The sequence below is a fragment of the Oncorhynchus mykiss genome, chromosome 12 (assembly GCF_057628025.1).
Source record: "Oncorhynchus mykiss isolate SJ-2025 chromosome 12, ASM5762802v1, whole genome shotgun sequence".
NCBI lineage: Eukaryota > Metazoa > Chordata > Actinopteri > Salmoniformes > Salmonidae > Oncorhynchus > Oncorhynchus mykiss.
Window position 1 is genome coordinate 91,427,678 of NC_143033.1, and position 11,536 is coordinate 91,439,213.

Consider the following 11,536-nt stretch of genomic DNA (forward strand, 5'->3'; position numbering starts at 1 on the left):
CTCCCCTCCCACAACCATACTCCCTGATGTTGCTTCATACCACATCACCCCCCCCCCCCATACTCCCTGATGTTGCTTCATACCACATCACCCCCCCCCATACTCCCTGATGTTGCTTCATACCACATCACCCCCCCCCCCCCCATACTCCCTGATGTTGCTTCATACCACATCACTCCCCTCCCACAACCATACTCCCTGATGTTGCTTCATACCACATCACTCCCCCCCACAACCATACTCCCTGATGTTGCTTCATACCACATCACTCCCCTCTCACAACCATAATCCCTGATGTTGCTTCATACCACATCACTCCCCCCCACAACCATACTCCCTGATGTTGCTTCATACCACATCACCCCCCCCCATACTCCCTGATGTTGCTTCATACCACATCACCCCCCCATACTCCCTGATGTTGCTTCATACCACATCACCCCCCCATACTCCCTGATGTTGCTTCATACCACATCACCCCCCCATACTCCCTGATGTTGCTTCATACCACATCACCCCCCCATACTCCCTGATGTTGCTTCATACCACATCACCCCCCCATACTCCCTGATGTTGCTTCATACCACATCACTCCCCCCCACAACCATAATCCCTGATGTTGCTTCATACCACATCACTCCCCCCCACAACCATACTCCCTGATGTTGCTTCATACCACATCACCCCCCCCCCCATACTCCCTGATGTTGCTTCATACCACATCACTCCCCTCCCACAACCATACTCCCTGATGTTGCTTCATACCACATCACTCCCCTCCCACAACCATACTCTCTGATGTTGCTTCATACCACATCACCCCCCCCCCCCATACTCCCTGATGTTGCTTCATACCACATCACTCCCCCCCACAACCATACTCCCTGATGTTGCTTCATACCACATCACTCCCCCCCACAACCATACTCCCTGATGTTGCTTCATACCACATCACTCCCCCCCACAACCATAATCCCTGATGTTGCTTCATACCACATCACTCCCCTCCCACAACCATACTCCCTGATGTTGCTTCATACCACATCACCCCCCCCCATACTCCCTGATGTTGCTTCATACCACATCACTCCCCTCCCACAACCATACTCCCTGATGTTGCTTCATACCACATCACTCCCCTCCCACAACCATAATCCCTGATGTTGCTTCATACCACATCACTCCCCCCCACAACCATAATCCCTGATGTTGCTTCATACCACATCACTCCCCTCCCACAACCATACTCCCTGATGTTGCTTCATACCACATCACCCCCCCCCCCATACTCCCTGATGTTGCTTCATACCACATCACTCCCCTCCCACAACCATACTCTCTGATGTTGCTTCATACCACATCACCCCCCCCCCCCATACTCCCTGATGTTGCTTCATACCACATCACTCCCCCCCACAACCATACTCCCTGATGTTGCTTCATACCACATCACTCCCCCCCACAGCCATACTCCCTGATGTTGCTTCATACCACATCACTCCCCCCCACAACCATAATCCCTGATGTTGCTTCATACCACATCACTCCCCTCCCACAACCATACTCCCTGATGTTGCTTCATACCACATCACTCCCCTCCCACAACCATACTCCCTGATGTTGCTTCATACCACATCACCCCCCCCCCCATACTCCCTGATGTTGCTTCATACCACATCACTCCCCTCCCACAACCATACTCCCTGATGTTGCTTCATACCACATCACTCCCCTCCCACAACCATAATCCCTGATGTTGCTTCATACCACATCACTCCCCCCCACAACCATACTCCCTGATGTTGCTTCATACCACATCACCCCCCCCCATACTCCCTGATGTTGCTTCATACCACATCACTCCCCCCCACAACCATACTCCCTGATGTTGCTTCATACCACATCACCCCCCCCCATACTCCCTGATGTTGCTTCATACCACATCACTCCCCTCCCACAACCATACTCCCTGATGTTGCTTCATACCACATCACTCCCCCTCCCACAACGATACTCCCTGATGTTGCTTCATACCACATCACTCCCCCTCCCACAACCATACTCCCTGATGTTGCTTCATACCACATCACTCCCCTCCCACAACCATACTCCCTGATGTTGCTTCATACCACATCACTCCCCTCCCACAACCATACTCCCTGATGTTGCTTCATACCACATCACCCCCCCCCATACTCCCTGATGTTGCTTCATACCACATCACTCCCCTCCCACAACCATACTCCCTGATGTTGCTTCATACCACATCACTCCCCTCCCACAACCATAATCCCTGATGTTGCTTCATACCACATCACTCCCCCCCACAACCATAATCCCTGATGTTGCTTCATACCACATCACTCCCCTCCCACAACCATACTCCCTGATGTTGCTTCATACCACATCACCCCCCCCCCCATACTCCCTGATGTTGCTTCATACCACATCACTCCCCTCCCACAACCATACTCCCTGATGTTGCTTCATACCACATCACTCCCCTCCCACAACCATATTCCCTGATGTTGCTTCATACCACATCACTCCCCTCCCACAACCATACTCTCTGATGTTGCTTCATACCACATCACTCCCCTCCCACAACCATACTCCCTGATGTTGCTTCATACCACATCACTCCCCTCCCACAACCATACTCCCTGATGTTGCTTCATACCACATCACCCCCCCCCATACTCCCTGATGTTGCTTCATACCACATCACCCCCCCCCCCCATACTCCCTGATGTTGCTTCATACCACATCACCCCCCCCCATACTCCCTGATGTTGCTTCATACCACATCACCCCCCCCCCCCCCATACTCCCTGATGTTGCTTCATACCACATCACTCCCCTCCCACAACCATACTCCCTGATGTTGCTTCATACCACATCACTCCCCCCCACAACCATACTCCCTGATGTTGCTTCATACCACATCACTCCCCTCTCACAACCATAATCCCTGATGTTGCTTCATACCACATCACTCCCCCCCACAACCATACTCCCTGATGTTGCTTCATACCACATCACCCCCCCCCCATACTCCCTGATGTTGCTTCATACCACATCACCCCCCCATACTCCCTGATGTTGCTTCATACCACATCACCCCCCCATACTCCCTGATGTTGCTTCATACCACATCACCCCCCCATACTCCCTGATGTTGCTTCATACCACATCACCCCCCCATACTCCCTGATGTTGCTTCATACCACATCACCCCCCCATACTCCCTGATGTTGCTTCATACCACATCACTCCCCCCCACAACCATAATCCCTGATGTTGCTTCATACCACATCACTCCCCCCCACAACCATACTCCCTGATGTTGCTTCATACCACATCACCCCCCCCCCCATACTCCCTGATGTTGCTTCATACCACATCACTCCCCTCCCACAACCATACTCCCTGATGTTGCTTCATACCACATCACTCCCCTCCCACAACCATACTCTCTGATGTTGCTTCATACCACATCACCCCCCCCCCCATACTCCCTGATGTTGCTTCATACCACATCACTCCCCCCCACAACCATACTCCCTGATGTTGCTTCATACCACATCACTCCCCCCCACAACCATACTCCCTGATGTTGCTTCATACCACATCACTCCCCCCCACAACCATAATCCCTGATGTTGCTTCATACCACATCACTCCCCTCCCACAACCATACTCCCTGATGTTGCTTCATACCACATCACCCCCCCCCATACTCCCTGATGTTGCTTCATACCACATCACTCCCCTCCCACAACCATACTCCCTGATGTTGCTTCATACCACATCACTCCCCTCCCACAACCATAATCCCTGATGTTGCTTCATACCACATCACTCCCCCCCACAACCATAATCCCTGATGTTGCTTCATACCACATCACTCCCCTCCCACAACCATACTCCCTGATGTTGCTTCATACCACATCACCCCCCCCCCCATACTCCCTGATGTTGCTTCATACCACATCACTCCCCTCCCACAACCATACTCTCTGATGTTGCTTCATACCACATCACCCCCCCCCCCATACTCCCTGATGTTGCTTCATACCACATCACTCCCCCCCACAACCATACTCCCTGATGTTGCTTCATACCACATCACTCCCCCCCACAGCCATACTCCCTGATGTTGCTTCATACCACATCACTCCCCCCCACAACCATAATCCCTGATGTTGCTTCATACCACATCACTCCCCTCCCACAACCATACTCCCTGATGTTGCTTCATACCACATCACTCCCCTCCCACAACCATACTCCCTGATGTTGCTTCATACCACATCACCCCCCCCCCCATACTCCCTGATGTTGCTTCATACCACATCACTCCCCTCCCACAACCATACTCCCTGATGTTGCTTCATACCACATCACTCCCCTCCCACAACCATAATCCCTGATGTTGCTTCATACCACATCACTCCCCCCCACAACCATACTCCCTGATGTTGCTTCATACCACATCACCCCCCCCCATACTCCCTGATGTTGCTTCATACCACATCACTCCCCCCCACAACCATACTCCCTGATGTTGCTTCATACCACATCACCCCCCCCCCCCATACTCCCTGATGTTGCTTCATACCACATCACTCCCCTCCCACAACCATACTCCCTGATGTTGCTTCATACCACATCACTCCCCCTCCCACAACGATACTCCCTGATGTTGCTTCATACCACATCACTCCCCCTCCCACAACCATACTCCCTGATGTTGCTTCATACCACATCACTCCCCTCCCACAACCATACTCCCTGATGTTGCTTCATACCACATCACTCCCCTCCCACAACCATACTCCCTGATGTTGCTTCATACCACATCACCCCCCCCCATACTCCCTGATGTTGCTTCATACCACATCACTCCCCTCCCACAACCATACTCCCTGATGTTGCTTCATACCACATCACTCCCCTCCCACAACCATAATCCCTGATGTTGCTTCATACCACATCACTCCCCCCCACAACCATAATCCCTGATGTTGCTTCATACCACATCACTCCCCTCCCACAACCATACTCCCTGATGTTGCTTCATACCACATCACTCCCCTCCCACAACCATACTCCCTGATGTTGCTTCATACCACATCACTCCCCTCCCACAACCATACTCTCTGATGTTGCTTCATACCACATCACTCCCCCCCACAACCATACTCCCTGATGTTGCTTCATACCACATCACTCCCCTCCCACAACCATACTCCCTGATGTTGCTTCATACCACATCACTCCCCTCCCACAACCATACTCTCTGATGTTGCTTCATACCACATCACCCCCCCCCCCCATACTCCCTGATGTTGCTTCATACCACATCACTCCCCTCCCACAACCATACTCCCTGATGTTGCTTCATACCACATCACCCCCCCATACTCCCTGATGTTGCTTCATACCACATCACTCCCCTCCCACAACCATACTCCCTGATGTTGCTTCATACCACATCACTCCCCTCCCACAACCATACTCTCTGATGTTGCTTCATACCACATCACTCCCCTCCCACAACCATACTCCCTGCATACTCCCTGATGTTGCTTCATACCACATCACTCCCCTCCCACAACCATACTCTCTGATGTTGCTTCATACCACATCACCCCCCCCCATACTCCCTGATGTTGCTTCATACCACATCACTCCTCTCCCACAACCATACTCCCTGATGTTGCTTCATACCACATCACTCCCCTCCCACAACCATACTCCTGATGTTGCTTCATACCACATCACTCCCCCCCCACAACCATACTCCCTGATGTTGCTTCATACGCCCATACCGTCACCTTCCTCTCTCAACTATACATCCTTTCCCTCCTTACAGACACTCACCCAATTCCTGGTGTTCTCCCTCCATCTATACACCCCTACTGCCATCTTCCACCAGCCACCCTCCCCCTCTCCTATACAGCCTGATTCCCCAAAGCCCATCACCCGCACTCCACAGTGAGTGTGATCATACAGCTGACAAATAGCTTTAGTAAACATGGAACAGCAATATCCATGGCTGTATAAACACCGTTAAATTCCAGTTTCAAGACTGAGGAACACAAAGACGAAAATATGAGTGGAATCATAACTTTATATGACAGGCAGTAAATCAAGTTATTTTCTTCTCATATCCCCCCAAGACAGATTATACAGAGTGATTTCATTCAAGACCTAAAACCCACAGTAGTGTGTACAGAAGAACCTCAGCAGCAGGGAGTCTTTCCTCTGACTGCCGATCGTGCCAGTGTGTGTGTGACTGCTTTCAGTGTCTCCTCAGTGTATTCTGAGCCTCACAGCAAAGCTGACAGACTGGAGGTTTGGTCTCATCAGGCGGTCGCCAAGAGACTCCCTGCACTTTCCTGACTCCTGCTGAATTTGAATGCCCAGTCAGACAGCGGCAGATACACAGAAGGCAGGCAGACAAAGACAGATGGGTGGGCAGATAGACAGATGGACAAATCACCTTTATTCTGCAAATATATTCACATTCTGTTAAAGGTCCCCAAAGCACACACATCCCTGGGTCGCTCCGCTTTTCAGTTCACTGTAGCTAGCGCCTGGAACGAGCTGCCAGCACTCAAACTGGACAGTTTTATCTCCATATCTTCATTCAGACTCAATCATAGACACTCTTCTGACAGTTGTGGCTGCTTTGTATAATGTATTGTCGTCTCTTCCTTCTTGACCTTTGTGCTGTTGACTTTGCCCAATGTTTGTACCATGTTTTTGTGCTGCTACGATGTTGTCATTTTGCTACCATGCTGTGTCATGTGTTGCTGCCTTGCTATGCAGGGTTGTGTCTCTCTTCTTGTGATGTGTGTTTTGTTCTATATTTATATTGTTTTTTTTTAAATCCCAGGCCCCTGTCCCTGTAGGAGGCCTTTTGGTAGGCAGTCATTGTAAATAAGAATTAGTTCTTAACTGACCTGCCTAGTTAAATAAAGGTTTAATAAAATAAAAATATTTGCATGTACAGGAATATGACTCTGTGAAATGGTGCTGCCACAATAAACAAACAGGATATACAGACAGCCTACAGTACCAGTCAAAAGTTTGGACACACCTACTCATTCAAGGGTTTTTCTTTATTTTGACTATTTTTTACATTGTAGAATAATAGTGAAGATATCAAAACTATGAAGTAACACATATGCAATCATGTAGTAACAAAAAAAAGTGTTTCAAAAAAAAATTATTCAACGTAGCCACCCTTTGCCTTGATGACAGCTTTTGCACACTCTTGCCATTCTCTCAAATCAGCTTCATGAGGTAGTCATCTGGAATGCATTGAAATTAACAGGTGTGCCTTGTTAAAAGTTAATTTGTGGAATTTCTTTCCTTCATGCATTTGAGCCAATCTGTTGTGACAAGGTAGGGGTGGTATACAGAAGATAACCCTATTTGGTAAAAGACCAAGTCCATATTATGGCAAGAACAGCTCGAATAAGCCAAGAGAAACGACAGTCCAACATTACATTAAGACATGAAGGTCAGTCAATCCGGAAGATTAAGAACTTTGAAAGTTTCTTCAAGTGCCGTCGCAAAAACCATCAAGCACTATGATGAAACCGGCTCTCATGAGGACCGCCACAGGAAAGGAAGACCCAGAGTTACCTCTGCTGCAGAGGATACATTCATTAGTAACCAGACTCAGATTGCAGCCCAAATGAATGCTTCAGAGTTCAAGTAACATACACATCTCAACATCAACTGTTCAGAGGAGACTGTGTGAATCAGGCCTTCATGGTCGAATTGCTGCAATGAAACCAGTACTAAAGTACACCAATAATAAGAAGAGACTTGCTTGGGCCAAGAAACACGAAATCTGTCCTTTGGTCCGATGAGCCCAAATTTGAGATTTTTGGTTCCGACCGCAGTGTCTTTGTGAGGAAGAGTAGGTGAACGGATGATCTCTGCATGTGTTGTTCACATCGTGAAGCACGGAGGTGGTGTGATGGTGCTTTGCTGGTGACACTGTCTGTGATTTATTCTGAATTCAATACACGCTTAACCAGTATGGCTACCACAGCATTCTGGAGCGATACCCCATCCCATCTGGTTTGCGCTTAGTGGGACTATAATTTGTTTTTCAACAGGACAATGACCCAACACACCTCCAGGCTGTTAAAGGGCTATTTTTTTTTAAGGGCTATATTTTGATTTGTTTAATTTTTTTGGGTTACTCCATGATTCAATATGTGGCATTTCAGTTTTGGTTTCTTCATAAATTATTCTACAATGTAGAAAATAGTATAAAATAAAGAAAAACCCTTGAATGAGTAGGTGTGTCCAAACTTTTGACTGGTACTGTATGTAAACTCAGCAAAAAAAGAAAGGCCCCTGTCTTTTAAAGATAATTTGTAAAATCTAAATAATTTCACAGATCTTCATTGTAAAGGGTTTAAACACTGTTTCCCATGCTTGTTCAATGAACCATAAACAATTAATGAACATGCACCTGTGGAACGGTCGTTAAGACACTAACAGCTTACAGACGGTAGGCAATTAAGGTCACAGGTATAAAAACTTAGGACACTAAAGAGGCCTTTCTACTGACACTGAAAAACACCAAACGAAAGATGCCCAGGGTCCCTGCTCATCTGCGTGAATGTGGCTTAGGCATGCTGCAAGGAGGCATGAGGACTGCAGATGTGGCCAGGGCAATAGATTGTACCGTGAGAAGCCTAAGACAGCGCTACAGGGAGACAGGACGGACAGCTGATCGTCCTTGCAGTGGCAGACCACGTGTAACACCTGCACAGGATCGGTACATCCAAACATGCGGGACAGGTACAGGATGGCAACAACAACTGACCGAGTTACACCAGGAACGCACAATCTCTCCATCAGTGCTGACTGTCCGCAATAGGCTGAGAGAGGCTGAGAGAGGCTGGACTGAGGGCTTGCAGGCTTGTTGTAAGACGGGTCCTCACCAGACATCACCGGCAACGACGTCGCCTATGAGCACAAACCCACCGTTGCTGGACCAGACAGGACTGGCAAAAAGTGCTCTTCACTTACGAGTCGCAGTTTTGTCTCACCAGGGGTGATGGTCGGATTCACGTTTATCGTCGAAGGAAGGAGCGTTATACCGAGGCCTGTACTCTGGAGCAGGATGGATTTGGAGGGTCTGTCATAGTCTGGGCCTAGGGCCATTCCCCCTAGAAATGTCCGGGACTTTTCAGGTGCCTTGGTGGAAGAGTGGGGTAACATCTCACAGCAAGAACTGGCAAATCTGGTGCAGTCCATGAGGAGGAGATGCACGGCAGTACTTAATGTAGCTGGTGGCCACACCAGATACTGACTGTTACTTTTGATTTTGACCCCCCTTTGTTCAGGGACACATTATTCAATTTCTGTTAGTCACATGACTGTGGAACTTGTTCAGTTTATGTCTCAGTTGTTGAATCTTATTATGTTCATACAAATATTTACACATGTTAAGTTTGCTGAAAATAAACGCAGTTAACAGTGAAGAGGTTTCTTTTTTTGCTGAGTTTACATGAATGTCTTTTGGAAAAGTGTCTACAGTAGAAACAATTAACTTTTTACCTGCTGGATTATTCTGTTCCCACCTCTTGGCATACTGCGTTATATGAACTGATCTGTGAAAAGCCTGGAAGAGCAAAAATATTAGTTTGTCAAGCCATAGTAAATGACTCACCTGCCACCTATTGGACAGATGGGTTACTACTGAATAATTCACACTTTTTTAGCAATCCAGATTCATTTGGTTTAAATCAGTGGTGCACTTAAGTACTTAAATCGGTTTTTGGGGGTATTTGACAACTTTTACTTCACTTCCTTTCTAATGAAAATAATGTACTTCACATACATTTTCCTTCACACCCAAAAGTACTAGTCAGTGGTGGAAAAGGTACCCAACTGTCATACTCAAGTAAAAGTAAAGATACCTTCATAGAAAATGACTCAAGTAAAAGTTACCCAGTAAAATACTACTTGAGTAAAAGTTAAAGTATTTGGTTTAAAATATAGTTCAGCATCAAAAGTAAATGTAATTGCACAAATATACTTAAGTATCAGAAGTAATGATACAAAAGTATTTACTTAATAAGGAATTTGAAATTAGTTATAACTTTACTTTTGATAATTAAGTACATTTAACCAATTACATTTACATTTGATACTTAAGTATATTCAAAACCAAATATTCAAAAAACATTTTAAAACTTTTACTTAAGTAATATTCTTCTGGGTGACTTTCACTTGAGTCATTTTCTATTAAGGTATCATTACTTTTACTCAAATATGACAACTGGGTACTTTTTCCACCACTGGGTTTAATATAGAACAACGTAATATAGAAAATAACATTAAGAGTCTAGGAAGAATATAGAAATACCATTATGTGATGACATAACAAGTGTTTCAGCCAGACAGTACATTCTGTTCCTCTTCTTAGCGTTTGTCACACCATCTGTGAAACCCCAGACAACCTACTGCAGTAGTTAGTGCTTGCTTTACCAAACTAATTTACAATAGATCAGATGTGGCATTAAGTTCATATTGATCTCAGTCTAAAATTGATTGTGTAGCTCAATTAAGTTACTTTAAGATGATGCAGACATGAAGCGCAAAAATATATATTTATATATGGGATGTTGACTTGCATTGGATTTGTGCCACATATGCTAAATTGTCATTTGGCGACAGTGACCAGGTAAACCACAGCATAGATTGATGTCTGACCTTGTCCATAGACTGCTGGTATGGTAAGGAAACCAGGGGCGCAACTTTTACAGGGGACAGGGGGGGGGGGGGGGACATGCCCCCCAACACATTCTGAAATAGCATTTTTGCCCCCCCAGTTTTATAATTGGAAAGTGATACAAAACGAGGCCTGGAGGAAACCAAGAGGTCCTTCTGTAATGTGGGTGAAATATTCCTTCAAGGTCATTCTGTGTGTAACACCTAACACTTACACTGAGTGTACAAAACATTAGGAATACCTTCCTAATATTGACTTAGCCCCTCTTCTGCTCTTAGAACAGCCCGATTTCATCAGGGCATGGACTCTACCAGGTGTCGAAAGCCTTCCACAGGGATGCTGACCCATGTTGACTCCAGTTGGCTGGATGTCCTTTGGGTGGTGGACCATTCTTGCAGTTCTTGACACAAACAGGTGCGCCTGGCACCTACTATGTCTTGCCCATTCACCCTCTAAATGACACACATACACAATCCATGTCTAATTATCTCAAGGCTTAAACATCCTTATTTAACCCGTCTCCTCCCCTTCATCAACACTGATTGAAGTGGATTTAACAAGTGACATTTCACCTGGATTCACCTGGTCAGTCTGTCATGGAAAGAGCTGGTGTTTCTAATGTTTTGTACAGCTACACTCATTGATGTCACAAAGTAACAGTCTCATTCTTTCTCAGGTTATATAAGTGAAGTAGGGTTCAAGCAATGAACGAAAGCTGAAACTAACCATACATACAGACAAAAGAAACAGGGGAAACCACAG